This window comes from Anser brachyrhynchus, assembly GCF_964034855.1.
Source record: "Anser brachyrhynchus genome assembly, chromosome: 3".
NCBI lineage: Eukaryota > Metazoa > Chordata > Aves > Anseriformes > Anatidae > Anser > Anser brachyrhynchus.
The window spans coordinates 57,047,153-57,066,964 of NC_137696.1; the positions used below are offsets into that span (position 1 = coordinate 57,047,153).

The following is a 19,812-nucleotide window of genomic DNA, read 5'->3' on the forward strand; positions in this document are numbered from 1 at the left end:
CCCCAGGCAATATCACACCTCACCTCTCCCAAACAGGACACAACCATTTTATTCCCTTTTCATCCTGCCCTTCTTTCTGCTCTCCCCCACAGCACGACCCACCTCTCCCACACAGGACAGAGCCCTTGCCTCCCTTTTCCTCTGCCTTCCCCTGTACATTTGCATCATCTCTCCCAAACTGACCACCATGCTTGAATGCCTCTGCACACGCTTTCAAGCCCATACCTTTCTCCCAGGTAAACGCCATCTGGGTTTTATTCCAATTTAAAAGAAAAACAAAAACTTCCCTGATTTCTTCTGGTTATGCAGAGAGGAGAGAGACTTTCTGAATGTAAAGCCTTTATTATACACAGTACAGTGCTAGGTAGGGGAGTGCCTTTTCGTACTCACCAAAGTCATGAAAAGGATGTTCTTAGCTTCATTTCCCTCCAGGGTTCCAGGAGATTTGTACTACTTCTTGTTAGCTAAGACAAGTTCCTATGTCTTTCTGGACTTTAATTATATTAAAATAATGGGATAAGAAGCTGAAGCATCCATACAGGTCTTGAATCTCCCCCTTGTGCTCCACATTTACTTTTTTTGCACCAACCCATTTATACCACACAGGCAACTCCAGCTCTGTCCCTTAGCCTGAACAAACCAGTCCCCTACAAAAGTGCCTGACGTTCACCCTGTACTGGGTTTATGTGGCAAGGTTTTGGTAGGGGGGGCTGCAGGGGTGGCCTCTGTGAGAAAAGTCCAGCAGCTGCCCCATGTTAGATAAGGGCCAGTTTCTGCTGGCTCCAAAGAGACCCGTTGTTGCCCAGAGCCAAGCCAATAAGCGATGTTGTTTGTGCCTCTGTGAGAGCAGATTTAAGAAAGAGGAAAAAGCCTGCTGCACAACAGCAGCTGGGAGAGAGGAGTGAGAGCCAGCCCTGCAGCCCCCAAGGTCAGTGCAGCAGGAGGGCAGGAGGTGCTCCAGGCACACAGCAGCAGTTCCCCTGCGGCCTGAGGAGAGGCCCCTGGTGGAGCAGGCTGTCCCCCTGCAGCCCATGGGTCCCACACGGAGCAGATCATCAGGGACTGGCCGCAGCCCCCGTTCCCTGTTCCTTTCTGCTGCTCGGGGGGAGGAGGTGGAAGAGAGAGGATGGGGGAACGGTGTTTTGTGAGAGGGTTAAGCGCCTCGTAACTGTTACTCCAAAGCATGGTTTCCTCTTGCCTGCAGGCAGCCTGGAGGTCTCACTGACAGCTTTGCCAACCTTTTCCTTCGTACAAGGGTGTCCTCTTCCACAGCCAGTAGTTCTGGCACACAGAGCATGCTCCATTATGCTCAATGTGGCTTTTCATTTTACTTTCTTTGCAGTAATATCCAAGCACAAGCCAAGTATAGGAAGCAATGGATCTGCTGTTTGCCATTAGCAGCTCATCCTCATCACTCTCTTGGGGGATATTATGTGTTTGGAGTAATGCTTTGTTTTAATAGGGTTTTGTTTTTCCTTTAATAGGGTATTGGTTTTGTTTTATATTTATATAAAACAAACATATACTTACATTTTTTTTCAGACAAGGCAAGGCTCAAAATGAATGTCTTGGGGGATGGTACTATTGAAGGTGATTCTTGGTGGCTGTGAGAGTTCATCATCCTTTAGCCTCAGGCTCTGCCCTGAAAATTATGTAAGCTGGTGGGCTTTACCCTTGCAGTGGGAGTTGCCACCTTGTCTCAGGAATAGTGCTGTTAACCACAGTCTTTGTGTCATGTACAAATGCATGAGAAACTGTGGTAACCCTCCCCACTGCTGTTAAAGAACAACAAAATAATTGAAGTTTGTGTTAAAAAGTCTGGGCCCTTGATAACCATCATCATCTGGGTGCTGGCAGTGGTCAAAGTGTTATCAGCTAGCTGCATTGCTAGTCTGACTTTTGACTTCAGTATTGGTTGAGTTCCTAAAGAAAAATAGAGCAGGTTTGTATATGAGATGTAAGCTACCTGATAGCAAGAAAAGGTTGCTGCAGTGTGTTAAAAGAATTGTTTCTTGTCTGCCCACAGACGTTGTAATTGGCCTGTATGAAGCCAGAACTGTGTATATAACTGAGTGGAAAACATCCAACCTATTTGTGGCCCTATCTATTTTGCAAGCAGCCGTGCAGCACCTGATGCAGCATTTCCAAGTACAGACTTTAAAGCCCTTCCTTTTAAACAATGGTTGCGAGGCCAGTAATTGTAATGTGCTGCCTTAAACTATCTTTGCCATGCCCTCTATTGCCTTTGTGACTGCTCATTCCTCAGTGGGCTCAAAAAGAATAATTCGGACCAGTTTCATTTACTGTTGCTTCACACTTCTTCACGGCAGTAATCTGCCTTGTTACCAGGTTAACAAGTGCTCCCTGCTCCTGTCCTGTATGAAAAGACTGCACAGGTCCTAGAAAGCACCTTCCAAAATGTACAGTAGGCCCCATTTCTGCAGCATTATTTATGTGCCCTATTCATTCCCAATTTTTCTCTCTGTCAGGCTCTTGCTTTACAATCACACCCAGAGACCTTTTCACAACTTCTGGTGTGGGCACGGCTTTCCATCCACTCCCTCTGGGAATTAACACTGTGTGCATATGATTCTGTGATACAGATATGTACATCTGGCACCTCGTCTTCACTGGAGATGGGGCTGAAGATCTGACCCAGATTGCGTGCACAAAAATGAAATTGCTTATCACAGAATCATCTAGGTTGGAAGAGACCTCCAAGATCAGCTAGTCCAACCTCTGACCTCATTCATTATCTGCAAATGGAAACATGAAATTACAGTATTCCTAATTTGTATTACGCTGGAGGAACATAAAAAGTGGGTGCAAGAATAATGAGTAATGACCAGTAGGGGGTTTTCCTTTATACTTAAGAATTATATTTTAGAAATATATTTTTAGGTAATCTATTGTGTATATCATGTTTTGGACAAGTAAATGAATATTAAATGGTAGCGTCTACATCTCTGAAGTTCTGGAGAGAAATGATATGCAGAAAGCTCTGCTAACTTGGTGAAGTTTTACCATTGCCTAGATACTCAGCCTTGGTAGGAATTAAGATACAATCTGGTGCGTAAGAAGCACACAGTGTGCCTTTGCCTCATTATTTATCCTTCTGTAGAAGCCTTTTCTCGAAACTACCTCTCTGAACCCCCAAGCTGTACTCACAAGCTCCGCACGAATGTGTTGCCAAAACGTGCGCTCATCCCTTTCTGGTGAGTTCTAGGCAGGGGAGGTTGCAGCCAGAGCCTGCCAGCTAACTCTTAAAATGACACAGCAGTCATTTTGTAAAAAACTGTTCAGTGTGCAGTTTTCTTTGGCTCTACCTATCCATTGCTGTATGGTACTGAATAAGGAAGGGCTAAAGCCAAGGAGCCAGGTGAGGTTTTGCACAGAATAGGGAGCAGATGAGCTCTGAAGCCCTTCGACACAGACGGATGAATCTCTTTAGGCCCTCAACATTCAGACTTTGTTTAATATTATGGGCTGGGGTCCTGGGATGATTTCAGCTTCCTCTTGTGTCACAGAACAACAGGCTGGCTGAGGTTGGCGGGGACCTCTGGAGGGTCCAACCCCCTGCTCAAGCAGGGACACCCAGAGGCTGCCCAGCACCACGTCCAGGCAGCTTCTGAGATCCCCAAGGTGTGAGACCCCACAGCCTCTCTGGGCAGCCTGTGCCAGTGCCCCGTCAGTGGCTGCATGGGAGCGCTTCCTGATGCTCAGAGGGAACCTCCTGCGTTGTATTTAAACGTGTGACTGTGGGACCGGGTGTCACTGTCACTCCGTCCATGTGTCTGTGAAGGGGGAGAGGTCCTGCGTGTGCGCAGGGGTGTTTGGCTGTGTGCAGGTGGCGAGGGATCCTGATGGTTTTGGGGGTGCTCGCGGGGACAGGCAGGGGCTGTGCAGCCATCTCTGCACCTGCAGCAAGAGGGGCTGCCTTGGGGTGTGCCGTGGACGTGGGGGGAGCACAAGGAGCTTATGGGCTTCAAGCCTCCAACACGCTCAGAAGAGAAGGAGAAAGCCTGCCATTAGGGGGTGGCAGCGCTGCTACATGTGGCAGCACCAAAACTAAGCTGGTAAAAACCCTGCATAGGAATTACGGACAAAAACTGAAGTAGATCAACCCCACCTCTGTCAGTGCACCTTGTGTTGGATCTGCCACCACGAAGTGGGCAGATTCTGCTGTGCAAACCACCTCAGGCACTTTGTGGCTGGCTCTCAGGGTGACAAGAGGCACCAAGTGCTGTGGGGAGAGCCCCCACCTGCCCCCCAGCTGGGAGAGAGCCTACACATGGGGAAAGGGGGAGGGACACTTGGGATGGGGGTTTGCAAAAACCACCAGAGGAAACAGCGGAAGAGTCAGCATCTTCCACTAGCGGGTTCCAAAGGAAGAGTTAAGCCAAAGTTAAATTAAGATGCCTGAAGTAGATGGGTGTTAGCTCACATCTGCTTGGTAAGTGATGCCCTGGGTGCGCAGGATGAAGTCAGAGACCCCTCAGTTTTCTCCCCCTGGTTTGTGAAAGTGAGGAATTTATCACAGAATGTCAAGTGACTGAGTCATATATCATCAGACTTCAGCAGCAGATTATATAGCAACAAAAAATAAAAATTAAGCACTTCAAGCCATCTCTGAAACAGAGTTTTTACAAAATGGTTGGGAGTCTTCTTTACTTATGCTGCACGATTAAATATTCAGTATTTCCTGCTAAATTTAGGTTTATTGAAGTAAACAATGATGCATAGGAGCAGAACTGGACAATTCCATTTTTAGGTATTAATAATTCAGAACTATATTTGAAAACAACAGAGGGATATGTACAATACATCATAGAGGTTTTTATTATATCCACCCACTGCCTATCCACCCACACAGAGATCTGGATGCTGTTTCTACGTGGAAACAATATTGCATCCTCGTATCATAGACTTGTTTAAGTACACAGAATACACAGGATACATTTACAAGAATTCAGTGTTTTATGTGCAGCCAGATGAGTCATTCTTTTTTTTTCCTGCAAGCAAATCAGCCTCTTATTATTTGAAGTTGGTATTGACAAACATTCATGCTTCGGATAACAGAAACTGTGTTTAACAGATTACACAAAAATAGAGAAAACTGCATTCTGCAATGTAGAAAACATTATGCTAGGATAAAGCTCAGTCATTGAGCTCTCCATTTAATATTATGTTTAAAATCTGAGTACTTTCATTTAGCACATTGTCATCTGTTATCCTGATGTCACTTTAGGGCGTGTAGAACGCTTTTTGCTTAGGGGCCTGTCTGATACTTTTCTTGTGCAGCACTGGGAGATACCTGTGTGATCCGTGTCACTGTCCTGCAGGAGGGTCAGGTCCCTGACGCCAAGGTGGCCACAGCACAAAAAACCACCTGGGATGGGTGGAAGGGCCAAGAGAAGAAAAGGAGAGATGGTTAATGCATCTGATAGGGATGTATGTCTACTGCAGTCTGGGGTTGTGATTTTATTTAAGGATTGATACAGCTTTCAAAGCTGTCTTTTAGCCCAAGTGAAGGAGATTTCAGGGTGTTTTTGTATGCCCATGGTGCTGAGCAATGGAGAGCAGCCTGCAAGGATGGGTGTATCACTCCTGCTGTGCTGCTCTGCTACCTGTCAGCCTCTGGACCTCTTCACCCCAGCTGCCTCCCAGGGATGCGCAGGGCCGAGGAGAGCTGTGTGTGGGATTGATTTCCCCTTCCAGTAGATCAGTCTAAATGTTGCTCCATAGACATGAAAGATTCAACAAGACAGAGTTAATATCATAAGGAGCCAAATTCAGTCTGGAGGAAGGAGATGAATTTCCAGCAAGTACATTCCAGCAAGAAGCCAAATGAGGCAAAGACCTACGTTACACCTCAGGTGAAACAGGTAAACAGCTCAGTCCCTTCAATGAAATTGCTTCAGGTTTATCCCGGTGAAGCGAAGAACAGAACTTGCCTGGGGAGAGCTTTCCTTCTTTTGTAGCTATCTAGTTATTTTTTCTGCTGCCCAGACCATCTGTTCCATTGATGGGTATGTCATCTTTCGCACACCCACTGAATGCCAAATTAATCCAAGTCACACAGCTTACACCTCCCTTCTGACTTAGACCAAACTATATTTTATTCCAGCATAAAATAGACATCAGAGCTAAGTTTGCCTCACTTCTGAGAGGAAAGGGTAAGCTTTGGGGTTGGCTCTGATCCTCACCGGAATTGTTGTGGGTCCCACTGCAGCTCATCAGCAGTGGGCAATAGTGGATGCCCAGTGGGAAATGGGATGAATAGGATGCAGGAATGGAGCAAGGGCATCTCCCAGAGGTCTGAGATCTGCATTTTTGGGAAACTCTGAGTCTTTCTATCCAGTAACCCTCAAATGGGTTCACTTTCCGTCAACCTTCTAAGCCCACAGATACTTCTTTTGTGCCCTCAGCCTCTTGTGACAATGAGTTACACAGCTGAACTGTAGTTGATTGAAGAATTACCTCATTTTGCTTTCTTTGAACCTCTCACTATTGATTTCATCTTAAATTCCTGTATCGGAAGGTGGTGAGTAGTTATTCACTGTTTGCATCTTTCTAGCCACCTAAGACTGTTCAGACTTTTATTGCGTCCTCTCTCTGGTATTCTGTTCTCACAGACAAAGGCTCCTGCTCTGGTTAATCATATCTCACATAGAAACAGTTTCAGACTTTTCAGCATCTTTTTTTTTACCCACATTTTTGAGCTGGGAGCATGGGGACAGAATAGCACACAGTATTCAGATGCAGTCATGCTATGAATCTTTACAGTGGCATCATGATATTTTCTGTTTTGGTCTCCATTTCTTTCCTAACGTTTGATTTGCTTTTTTAAATGCTACTGAGCACTGTGCTGACATTTTCATAGACCTATCTATAATAACCTCAAGATTGCTTTCCACAGAGGTAGCAGATATTTGGAGGCTATCATAAGCATAGTTGGGCTTTTTTCTCCCCTGTGCATTGGGCTTTTTTTTTTTTTCTCCCTTGTGCATGACTTCACATTTATCAATATTGAATTCAGCTGCCTTTTTATTTGCAAGTCATTCTGTATTATGACATCCTACTGCAGCTCTTAGCAGTTGGCTTCAAGTACTTCTTTGAATAACAATGTTGTCAGCAAACTTTGTTACTTCATCTTGTCCTATTTTCCAGGTCACTTAGGACAAGATCAATCAGTATGTATTCCTGTGGGACTCCATTGGTGATCTTCCTCCGGTGAGCAAATGGACTTTTATCCTTTGTGTCCTATCTTTAAACCTTTTATTTCTCCATGAGAGTATCTTCTTTTTATGCCATTGCAGCTTGGCTTCTTTAGCATCAGTTTGGCTTCAGCCCACTGAAAACACAGCTTGAGGACTTTGTGAGGGGCTTGGTCACTGTCTGTATATGCAAGCAACTGAGCAGAACGCTACGGAGATAGGACCCAACAGAGATTGTTGCTGAAAAAAAAGCACTAGTAGTCCATCTGGTGTGTATGAGATGTAGTCCTGGGCATGACTTTGCGAAGAAACTAAATCCCTTTAGTTATAATTCAAAAAATGCTTTCTCTCCCAGTGAACATGACGGGATGCCTGAGACAAGCTGCTGTTGTGCAAGCATGCCCCAGGGATGTCCATTCTCACGCTGAAGATGCACACAGACACCTACAGCAGTGAAGAGTGTAACTGTTTGCAAAGAGCTAGGTTTAGTCCACATTTAATTTGGGAGTCACTGGGACATGCTGGAGCTACCTGACAGCGGAGGAGTGTAATTAGCTGTGCTTTGGGGACTGGATTTATTGATCTGAGTTGATGTTGAGTGAGAAAGACTGTGGCCTGTAGAGGGGAGGTCACCTCAATGTGAGGCTGGGAGACAACTGTGCGTGCCACTGGCAGCTTTGCGAACCTGAGAGAAAAACACTAACAGCTGCCCTGGGAAGGAAGGGCAGTGGAGGCAATTACAGAGTGAGACAAAGCACAAGGCAGCTCTGCACTGAACGTCAGAGAAGCAGTGATTTAATGTTGGGGCGGTCAAACTAATATCAACAAAAGATATTTTAAAATACTGAATTGCGAAACCAAAGGGTAAACGTGTAACTGTCACCCAGGACTCATTGCTAGAAGTGATTGCTGGAACTATGGTTTCATCAGAGCTCAGAGGCAGTGTGGACTAAATGAGCTTGCCTGGTGACAGGTCTGTCTTTACAGCTCTGCTACTGACGTTGCGAAATGGCTTTCTCTAGTGATCGCTCCTTTCTGACCCCGGTGTCTCCCTGCCTGTTCGCTATATCCTTTTGGATGCAGCTGTTCGTTTGGTAAAGTCTGTATGCCTTTCCTGCTGCTTTTTTTCCTTTTCTTGAAAAAAAAAATCAAAAAACAAAACACTTCTAGATAAGTTTTCATCTTCTATTTGAAAAGCTGTGCAGTGTTGTGAGCATTGAGTCATTTGAGGTGCCCGGTTCCACTGACTTCACCTCCCCATTACCTTGGTTTGCTAAAGCTTGCCTTTTTGCAGCCAAGAACCTCAGTTCCACCCCTCTTTCACCTATCCTAAGGTAGGCCACTCGTTCCAGGGTTGCTCAAAATATCGACATGATTAAAACGAAATGTCACTGGAGCACGACAGGACTGAACTCTCTGACCCGGGGTATGAATCAGTGAGGGTTAACAGTGAGTATGGCAGGGGAGACTAACCCATTGCTTTCTAATGGTGAGCATCTGGCAAAGAGCCCTTGCCACCTCTAGTAGAAAGCTGCGCATAAAGCTGTGCTGCTGGAGGGTGCAGCCTCGAGCGGGGACACTGCCTGTGCTGGGGCCAGCACGGGAGCAACCAGAGCTGAGACTGCGGAGGTGAACGTGGAAATGGCCCCGTGGGTTCAGCTTTAGGAGACAGAGACACGACTCCTGCTGAGCCCAGGGAAAGGGGATTTTCGGTTCAGGGAGGCTGTGGTGACGGGGCATTTAGTCAGAGGAAGCCTGGAAATCCAGGTGGGGAGGGGCAGGGAATCCCTGTGACTAACTGAAGGTAGGCGTGACTCAGCGCACCCTCTCACTGCTACACTGGCACCTCCTGAGGCAGGACTGGGTAACTTGGAAATAAGGGAACAAAATATGCAAATCTCAGAGGGGTGTCTGCTTTAGTACCACCAGCGATCAAGCGTGATCCACAGAGAACCAGTGTGATTGGAGCCTACCTGAGGGAGATGCAGCAAAAGACCAACAACACACTCAGACAAGAGAAACGTATCTGAGGAGAGCAATTTGAAAAGAGAAAATTGTCATCAGGGCCCCTTGGGTCACCGCCAGCCCTGCCTGTCGCTGCCTGCCCCCAGGACCCCACGTCAGCCCAGGACCACCAGCCCCAGCCCCAGCGAGGCCGCAGCAGGGCCAAGCTCCAGATGCCCACAGCCCTGACCCACTGTGGGCCCGTGTCCCTGGCCTCAGCCTGTCCTCATGGATCAGGGTGCTGGGGCTGCCCCAGTGCCCCTGGGGTGGCGGTGGGACAGGATGAGCTGCTGGGCCCTGCCCTGATGGACCCGCGGGCAGTCCCATGGGGCTGGGCAGGGTTTTGTGAAGCAGCTGCTAGGGCACCTTGAATAACACCTTCTCTTCCTGGAGAAGAAAGCAGCATGGGTGGTGAGTATCTCTCTAGCATGAGCTGTGTGATTTGAGAGACGAATTTTGTTGGAGAACCGCACGCAAAAAGGGGTCAAGGCTGTGTTGTGCTCAGTGTTGCAGCCCGAGCATTAGGCAGCTGCTTCAGGGAGCTGATCCACAGTGCTTTAGTCTGTGTCTCCTTGAGAAAAACACGTTTGTATATCAGGGATCACTGAGAGGGGGAGAATTCCTGTGGACAGAGCACTCCAAGCCAAGGGTCCTCAAAGTTTTATGAAAGAAAGGCCCTTAATGGCTAGGGCATCTGGCAACTGGCCTCATAAAAATAGTGTATATGGGATATGCTACCCTTATGTTCAGTAGGTGTAGCATTGAAAATGGGCCTTGGAAAGAAAGTTTGCGTGTAAAAACTCCCAGGGGTGTATGGTCCCAAGAATTAATCAAGCCTGTTTATTGCCTAATAATGTTTACATGCTTCAAAATGACTAACTGTGGGTTTCATCCTAAGTGATGCTAGACCATGAATCCCAGAGAAAGCAAGGAGCTCTTTTGCAAGTCTTGCATTATCAGCACTCTTGTTCTTTTGGATGGACCAAAAATGAAAAGAGAATTGCATGATTTTTTTTTTTTTTTAAATAAAAGTGTCAGGGATATGCAAGCTGGTTCTCAGTGGGTAGAAGCAGGTAGCAGTGCAGAAAATTATCTCTTCTTGGTAAACTGAACAAATGTAAATGTGGAAGTGGAATATAAAGGGTTTCTAGGAAATGTAGACCTGGTACCTCTGCTAGAAACGGCAGTACAGCAGAGCAGAGCTAAACTGCACCCACACAGGTGTGCTGCCCTTGATGGAAGTCCAGTATAGCAAATTTGTCTGTAGGAAGCAAACAGAATAGCTTTCTGTCCCTGCTTCAGTCTGTGTGTGGGCTAATAAGACTCAAGGGGGAATTGTGCTATTCAGGCACAATATGGAGCTGCCTGACAGATTGCAGACAGATGTAAGCTCGCTTTGCCCATGCCCTGCGCTGAGTGAAGCTCAGTTAATGTATTCTGTTTCTCTGTCAGGCTTATTGCATCAAGCTCAGCGTTGTGCTGATAATGCAGTCACGTGTCTCCTGCATCCCAACTGGCTCGCTTCCTACCAGCGTGAAGCAAACTTGCATCTGCCTTCCAAATATTATGTAGGCTTAGCCGTGTAATAGGCCAGCACTTCTCAGCCTGCGTGACATGGAGCTGGGGCGTGCTGAAAGCAGGAGGGAAAGGATCAGAGGTTGTCTCAAATTCTTTGAAGTAGAAGGGATTTGAAGGTACGTTGTAGTACATAGGCAACCTGGAAGGGGTTACAGGGAGTGAGAGCAGATGGTAGCTTGACTGACAAGTGGAGATGCCGAGTATCTAAGTATACTAAACTAACTGGCTCCCTGGAAGCTGAAAATTGATCAGTATGTATTTCGTACAGGCTTGTTACTATGGCTGTTCCCTGGCTAGTAGACTATGCCTGTGTGAGCTACCGTCCCTCTTTTATTCTGCAGTGTGTCCTCTGCTGTGTGATAAGGAGCAACCAAGCAATTTGATTACTGCCATGCTAATGCAGATGCTTCAAGATCTCTCATTTGGACACAAGATGTCATTTTGTCATAAAAATGGCAATATTGATTGCTTCATAAACTGCACTGATTATAAGTCAGAGCATAGCAGAGACCAGTGAGATGGCTAGAGGATGTCAGAGAGAATACACCTACTTATGTCTGAGCAGGAAAAGATTTACCTCTTTCATTTGCAATATTAGTCCATGTTCTTATACAAACACAAGGGTTAAGAGGTAACCCACGGTTAACTCTTAAGTGCATTTTGCCTTAAATTTGAAACTTCATCTAGGAACTCTTTGCTTTATACCTCATTTTTAAAATCTGAAATAGAGGACAAGATTCTAATGCTCTTCCATGATCTAAGTGCCCTGTTCCAACACTATTTGTTTTGCATTTGTAAGAACTAATCATACAGCGCAGTTACCATAAAAACAAAAATATTGGGCACACTCAGAATTCCCCTTTTTCCTAAACAAAACACACAGTTGTTATAAAATGCAAATAGAATTTTCCACATTAGTCCTACATAAATAATTATTGTTTCCTGTGCAATGGAGATGCCTTGCTAAGCTTAAGCAGATTTTATTCAGTGTCAGAATGTGTATGTCTGCCACTTCCAGCTAATTTTGTGGAGAAAAGAATGCAATAAGCGTGGACATTTATAATCCTATCAATTGCTCGAAACAAAACCAACAATTCTTGCTAGAATTAAGGTGTGTGTGTAGGAGCCAAACCACCCATGAGGATATTAAATTCCTCACTGAAATCCGCAGAGTAACAAAAATGGGCATAATTTAGCGATAATGTTATTTATACCGTGTTTTAAATAAAATGTTGCAAATGTAGTTGTTTATGAGGTCTTATATTTAATTTTGGTTGTAGTTTGCCATTTACTCTTTAAAATGAGTATCTTCCGTGCTACATAAAGCTTGTACACAATTAGGCTTTCTCCAGGACCTTGACTCAAAATGTTCCCCCTGGTTCCCACTGTGGCAGGGCTGGGGCCTATGCCATTTGCTATTCTGAGATTTCTCACATGGAGAAGCTGGATGTTTTTACCTCCAGGCAACGCTTGTAACCTAAGGTGTTGCTTAAACTAAAGGGCCTTCTCGAAGAATACAAGGTCATGGTGTATCAGACTTCATGCACCTGTCAAGTTGATGCAGGTGGTTTGGGACCGAGGAGAGAGTACAGGTAGCGTAGCTCTTGGGTGGGTACATCATGGTGCTCTGCCAGATCCCTCATTACATTAAACTTTTTTCTCATTTCAATTTTTATGAAACACTTGAAGATGAAGATCTAGCTTGAGATAACTTCTATGAAAAGCCTAAAGAACTTCTGAAGGCTCTGATGATTTTTGTGTGTGATTTATAAAGCAAAATCTTGCTTTTCATTTTTGTTTTAATTTCCTCAAGTCTCTGTTGTGGTGTCTCAAGCATAGCAGTGCAATTTTATGGTTTCAAGACTTCAAAACCACACCATAATTAGCAGTGTTTACTAACCAGCTGAACAAGTTACTTGCCACCTCAATACTGCGATGACTGTTTTTCCACTTAAGGGAAGGTGCAAGGGGTCCATGGTTTTGTTGCACAGAATTTATCAGCAACCAGTAAATGACAAGAAAGCCCCGTGTGTTGCAGCAAAGCAGGCTGCAGCAGCAACATTTTGCCGTGCTGAAGATATTCTCCTGCTTCTCCCTTGGAAGTTGCTGTCTGCAACCAGTTGCCTTTTTGAGTGGCAAGAGATGGATGTTTTGGAGAAACACATTTAAACTTGCAATAATCTTATGTCAAGACCACTGCAAAAGCAATGGATCTATCCCCTATTACTTCAGTTAAGTACTGCACTCCCTCCCCAGTGGATACTGCAGTGTTTAACTGCCATTAACCATTAGAAAGGTTTTCCTAAAGGGCATCTTAAATCTGTCCTGCTGCGGCACAAACCTATTATTCCCACTCCTGCTCCCTATCCTCAGTCACATGGAAATGAATTCTTTCAGATAATTTTGCAATAACTTTTTTACATATTGCAAGGCTTCTCACATCCTCCTTTCTAGTCTAACCAACTCCGTTTTCTAATTTTTAATATAACTCCACCTCTTCATCTTTCACTCCATCTTTCCTAAAGTGTGTGATATCCACAGCTGTATAGAGTACTCAGCTTGAGTGCTTATATACACTACCCCTGCCTCTTTAAGACTGTCTTTATTCCTGAGGTGCTCAGCTCTGAAGCTAAATCATCATTAAAATACATAACTACATGGCGTAATATAGAATATAAAACAAAAATATGCAGATGGTAAAGTAACTTTTTTTTATTTTTTTTAGGTGATTTCTTTTAAGGGAGTGTAGATACACAACTGAGATCTCTCAACTAAACAAAAATGTCAGGAACTGAGGAGATGTATGGGAACGGATGAGATGTATAGAAAAGGTGAGAGCTACAAACTGGCTTTGGTAGAGAGCTGATTCTGAGCAAAATGTGGCAGTGCGTGGGAAGAGTTAAAAAGCATTTAGGAACTAGAATTTGATGTGGAAGCTGAAAGGAAAATAATTAAAGGACTTGGAGAATTAGTATACCTACCTATTTAGTACTGTACCCTTTCAGAGCACTTCTGGTGATTACACTCTATAGCATGAAGAAATAAATCCTTTAATTCTAAACAAAACTAAAGCAGATATTAGTGCATTGGTTGTGTTTTCAGTCCCTTCTCCAAAGCAGGAATAAAGACACAGGACCACCACCTTGGTTTCCGGAAAATAACCAAGTTCCAGTGCAGAGAATAAGTCTTACATTGCCTTGCAGCAAGTATGTACTCCTTGGCTCCTTGATTTAGAAAAAGAGGATGAAATGCTTCCTTGCACTTCATTTGGATGTATGCTGAGAGGCTGAAAACTCAAGCTTTCCTGAGTCCAAGTCAGGAGGGCAGATTCCCGTTTCTGTCCCTGAACACTTGGAAGGAACCAGTAAATCACAAGCACTTCCCTTCTTAGTCAAGGGAGTGAAATTTGAAGAATGAAAAAAATGACCAGAGAAGGAAAGTGATGAGTGCACTCAGAGGGAAGAATAGCGTTAAAAGCAAGATGTACTCATTTTGCTTTCCCTGATTTCTTTAAAGCAAACCTATCTGTGGGACTGGGAAGCACAGTCTACAGGGATCAACTCTGCCACAGCACTAGCTTGACTGAAAGGAATCCACTGCTTGCTTTCACCCGTGCCCATCCCTCACACTTTCCTGACAGTTCACAGATCAGCTCACTGCCATGAGAAGTGGGTCAGCCCAGCAGCGCAGTAGCATATATACCAGATCAGAGAGGGCTCGGGCATCTGAGTCTTCGCAGCCCTCTCCGGCTGCATCCAGCAAGTATCTGGCTTTTCATCTGACACGGCTTGGTGCCCATCGCTTTGGGGATGGAGATGGTTAGGGTGGCTGTTGCTGAAGAGATGACTCCCTCCCTGTGTTTAAATGTCTCACAGATCAAGAATCCTGTCTGATTTCCCCCTCCCCAACCCGTCTGTACTCCCCTTTGAGTCACATTTGAGTGACTAGACCTTTTCACCTCCTCAGGCTGGAAGCGTTAATTGTCCTCGTGTTATATCTCATGGTGGTTACCACACGCGTAAGTAGATGGCCTCAGGCACAAGTGGAGTCTTTCCCTGAATTGGCACAGTTACTGGCCACTGGGCTACTGACTCGCCGCTTCTAATCTCTTGCACGCACTCCCCAAACTGAACAGTGATCAAAGTGGTATTGTGTTTTAAGTTTATGCCAAAGGAAAGTGTGTAGGCTTCTATTTACTGCCCTATAATATTATTCTTTATTGCACATATCCAGTAGACATGTAGCACAGCAGCCATTAAATGTAATGTTCGATACATATGGCCAAAGGAGGTGTGTTTAGAAAGCATGGCTAATAGTGTAGGGACAAATTCCATTTTGTTTCCCACAGATATTAAGGCTGACAGACTGTTAGTTGCATGATCATTAGCTAAAGTGAGCTCCACAGCAATGCTTGAGGCAAAATAGTAGTAATATGGTGGCAGATGCGGCAGGAACAGCACAAGTCAGCAGCACCAGCTCGCAGTGCTTTTGATTACTCGCAGAACATTCAGATTCCAGCCAAAATCCTTAGGTTGTTTGTTGTTCTGTTTTTTTTCTTTTCTTCTGAATCCTTCCTGTCTTCAGGTCTTACTCCTCTACTGACATCAATTTTTCAAAGCAATACCCAGGGACTATAAATTCCATTTTCTTTGAACAAGCATATGGGTAAGAGAACTTTTTTATGGCCGAGGACAGGCTGTTTGTTTTCTAAAATCATGCAGTGTTCAGGTTTCTAATTACTGTTGCGTTTTAAAAATAATTTATGCATACTTTATTAGCAGTGCTCCAAAATTAAGATGTATAAATCTGTGTCCTGATGCCTGTCTTTAGGATAGGAACTCAAAATTGCACCAAACACGTGCCTGTAAATGTAAATCACCCTGCTCTTTATCATCTTCCTCCTTGACAGCCCCCCAAAAAAGAGGGCGATAATAAGGATTTTTGTACATCCTTCATGATCTGTATTGCTTACACTGACTATGGCATCAGTAATAGATTTTATAGGTTTGCTCAAAGTCAACCAAATGTGAAACAATCCATGTAGAGCTGCATGTGGACCCCGAGGGACACATCCATGAAGAACCATGAATCATATTTCATACGGCATATCTGAGAGGCATGGCTCAGCCTTCAAAGTTCACAGAGATGACAAGTTATTGGAGTTTAATTCTATTTTTGCTTCAGTTCCCAAGTGAAATCAGCCATTTCTCCACATTATTTTACATTTCTTCAGACTCTGGCTGGTTTCCTGCTCAGCAACAGCACTGTGCCCTGCTCGGCGTTGTGCTGCGCTGGGAGGGACTCAGACACCCTCCAGAACATGGCTGAAATAGGACTATAGAGCCCAGAAGTGTATTCCAGGAGGCAAGGATATGCATTTAAATCAGATTTTCCCTTCAATAACTAACCAAGGCATTAGGAATTACCCAGCTTTATACTATTACATATTACATAGGGCTCATGGATGTTGAGGAATTTTCTCCACTTTTCTCTTTTAGGAACATGTTGGAACTCCTTTATCTTCTGGTATTAACCAGGGTTCCTGCAGTCTGGTGTATAAGGGCTTGATCACATGAAAAAAGAAAGACACAAAAACAGAAGTGCTAGACTGGTCTGATTTTAAGGTGATGTTCATCAGAAATGACTAACTAATTGATGCTCCTTAATTATAGGACAACTTCAAGCATTTGTGATTTCTATCAAGATGTATTATTAGAAAATTTTCAACCACTCGTGCTTATTTTAAAGTTTCTGGGTAACCAGCAGGGTGTCAGCTATTTAAGGTTACTAGTTGGTAAGTCATACGGTACCCAGTCCCCACCTCCCCCAGTCTCCTTGCAGCTTCATGTCAATAGATGAATTTAGAACCGGGCCTGAAGGACGTCTTTGGGAGATAAGCACACATTACAACACTGTCCAGAATAGGGATGCGTCTTGTTGGACACCTTCCTGCTCTCCTAAACTCAGAAATGTGCAAGTTTTTCTGACAAGAGTGACTGCTATTGCTAATGCAAAACTCATTTACCACGAATTACCTCCATATGCAGCTGCATAAGAAATGAAGTGTAAACACTGCTGTCAATCAACATTTTAATTGCTCAAATGTTTGTGGAAAGCCGATTCAAGATGATATGAACATGTTGGAGCGAAGTCATCCTGAAATTCTGGCGCTGTGTTGTGAATATATTTGCAGTGCTGACCCATCTCCACCTGGATTCTTTTAAGACGCTCTGGAGCTTTATTGCTACTAGGATTATTTTTTTTTCTGGTTCTAAAATTGGTCTTGTAATAATAGAAACATGAAATTCGCTGACAGATTCCCCAGTGCGCTAGGATGAGCTGAAGCTGCTATTTTAAGCACCCTTGTGAGAAAAGTGATTGGTAGTATATGCAGTGAGCCCTGATTCAGCAAGAATTGGTGCAGGATCCCTGCTTCATGTTCAAGCCATGAAAAACATCGAAGAGGACCTCTACATAAATGAATGGACAGAAACACTGCAAGGTGCTTGGGCAAGCTCACTTGTTAGTTATAGAAGATTACTCAGGAGAGTCCAGCTCCAGTCAGAGCCTCAGCTGATGAAAACGGGCAGGAATTCAATGAATTCAACAAAGTTAAAATGATTTTACACTTACACAGGATTTGATCTGACATCTGAGTATGAATTTATTTTAATCTCAGCTTAATCACAACTATGTGAATTTATTTTAATCACAATGTAATCACAACTGCTGTCAGTTGAATGTCCCTATATACAGCTGTTGTGCAACAATCATAAAACTGAACCCAAGATAGCCATGTTTAGACAGTCTAAACCTGTGGTAGGTGAGAGACCTCTGAAAAAACTTTTTTTTTTTTTTTTAAATTTAATGAGTCAACTGCACATGGAAGGTGAAGTTTTGAGGGTCATCATCCAGATTAGCTTCCTAAAATGGCCTGGAAAAGGAGGAGCCTAAAAAGTATTGAGTCAACTGGTAGTTGTAGCAATTGTGCCACTGATATCTAAAATATACTGAGCTGAATTAGCTCCATTTTTCCTTCCAGCTGAGGCTGGATTTAACTACACATTATCTCCTGGCATGACACGAAGCTAAATGTGATTCAAAGAGACGTTCTCTACAATACTTTCAGTGTTTTTTGCGCTTACTTAATTTTCTTTTGTAAAAATCAAATTAAGCCAATTGTAGTCTATTAGGAAGGTGTGTGCTCGGTGAGCCTGGGGATGCAGAAGGGGGAGTCAGCCTTCGGACTGCGTGGATGCCAGCCCTGACAGCTTCCCTGCATTCCTCCCAGGCAGATGGAAAGAATGATGTAGCATAACAGATTTTATCTGCGTATGATACTTAATGTTATTATTAGGGAATTTCAGGGTGTGGAGTTAACCCTCAAAAGTCTGTGTCAGTAGCAGCATGTGTCACGTAACATATGCCATGTAAAAATACATGCAGCGTTCCCTGGTAAGGCTTTATCTTTGTCTTCTCCTTTAATTGCCTTGATCCACTAGTGCTCTCCCCCGTGCTATCGCAAATGGAGAAGTTTAGGCTCTCCACATCCCCAGGCTTTTCCCTGGCATTGAGAAGCTGTGACTAGCAGGAATCCCCAGCTCTCCTTCAGCATCTTCCTGCTACTCTTGTCCTGGGATGTTCCTGGCTAAATGCTCTCTCTTCCCCTACCCTGACTTATATCCACAGCAGCTGTATACCACTTACTACAAAGGATTGCTTTTTGGCAGTCTGGGCTCATAGAAAACAAGAGTAATCTGTGATAAAAGAGTTCAGAATGAATAACATCCAGTCCAACACGGGACTTGTCTTTTTTTTGCTTAAAACTGCTGTCTTTTGCACCCTGAGTTACTTCCCAGCAATAAAGTCTCCTGATGTAAACAAACAAATGAAAAAACCACAGTGTGTGGGGTTTAGGATAAAATAAATGAGTTTAGCCTGAAAGGATGTTTGGAGAGAAGAGGAAGAGGCAGAGTTTAGTGCTTTACCTCACTGAGTTTTTCTTGCAGTAAAACTGCCTAGCCCAATCTTTCCTGCAAATTTATCACGTCTATTATTTGCTCCAAAGAAAAGAAAACATCTTTTTTTTTTTTTTTCCTTGGGAAGTGTTAAAAACAAAGCCTTAGCCTGCCTTTCTAAGCCTGCCTCCCTTTCTGGGCAGCCTGCCCGCAGCTCAGGATCCCTGTTTAACCCAAGGAGGGCAGAGAAGTGCAGAAGGCTTTTCTAACGTCCGCGGCTGCCCAGGCATCAGAGGCCAGGCTGTGCCTGAGCCAGGGGACGGTGGGCACCTCCTGCAACTGGCAGAGGGGTCCCCAGATAGCTGCAGAGGGAGGAAACCACAACAGGTATGCAGAAAATGGGGGGACAGAGGCCACCCCTGTAAAGCAGACCCAGTGGGGAAGGACGTGGCGTGTCCTCCCCTCGGCAGCACAGCAGCATCCCTGCGGCCATCTCAGGAACCATCCCTGCCTGGGCTGTGCTGCGCGGTCTGAGCCCACTGAAGGCTGTGGCTTACCATCTTCGCTGTCTCCTAACTATATGTTTGACTCTGCATGTTGCCTTGCCTGCCAGAATGTGAAAAATCAGACTTCCATGTCTTTGCGGGGTTACTCCTGTTTTTTTTTTTGTTTGTTTGTTTTTTTAATTTCAGGAAACGGTAGCCCTGAACTGCGTTTTCAGTAATTGCAAGATTCGTTTTTGTGATGCCGAACATGAATCACAGAGGAATGGGAGGAAAGCGAAAATAGGGAGGGAAGTGCATAATTATTGAACAGGAAGAACAAAATCAAAACATTCATATCTAATTTTCTAAGACTCTGGAAAACAACAGCACAGTTTGGAAAAAAAAAAGTAGAAAGGGAAAGCTGCCAAAAAAGTACATAAAAGCAAGTCAAAACTGCACAAAAAGGCATGGTGTTCCTTTAAAAAGCTACATGTAATCACCAGGGTACCTGCCTAGCTGGTACATACCACGTTTGTCTAAGCGTGGTAACTCTCCCTCTGCGAGGAGCGC

The 19,812-nt window shown here is 44.4% G+C and overlaps 1 long non-coding RNA gene across 1 annotated transcript in view; it reads left to right on the top strand.

Annotated features, from left to right (window-relative positions):
- LOC308193382 overlaps positions 1-12,236 on the top strand; it is a 24,410-nt gene extending 12,174 nt beyond the window's left edge. The window contains exons 2-3 of the long non-coding RNA XR_013949588.1: positions 7,171-7,233; positions 7,320-12,236. This is a non-coding gene — a long non-coding RNA (uncharacterized lncRNA). The remainder of the gene's footprint in view (positions 1-7,170; positions 7,234-7,319) is intronic.
- Positions 12,237-19,812: the final 7,576 nt, after the last annotated feature.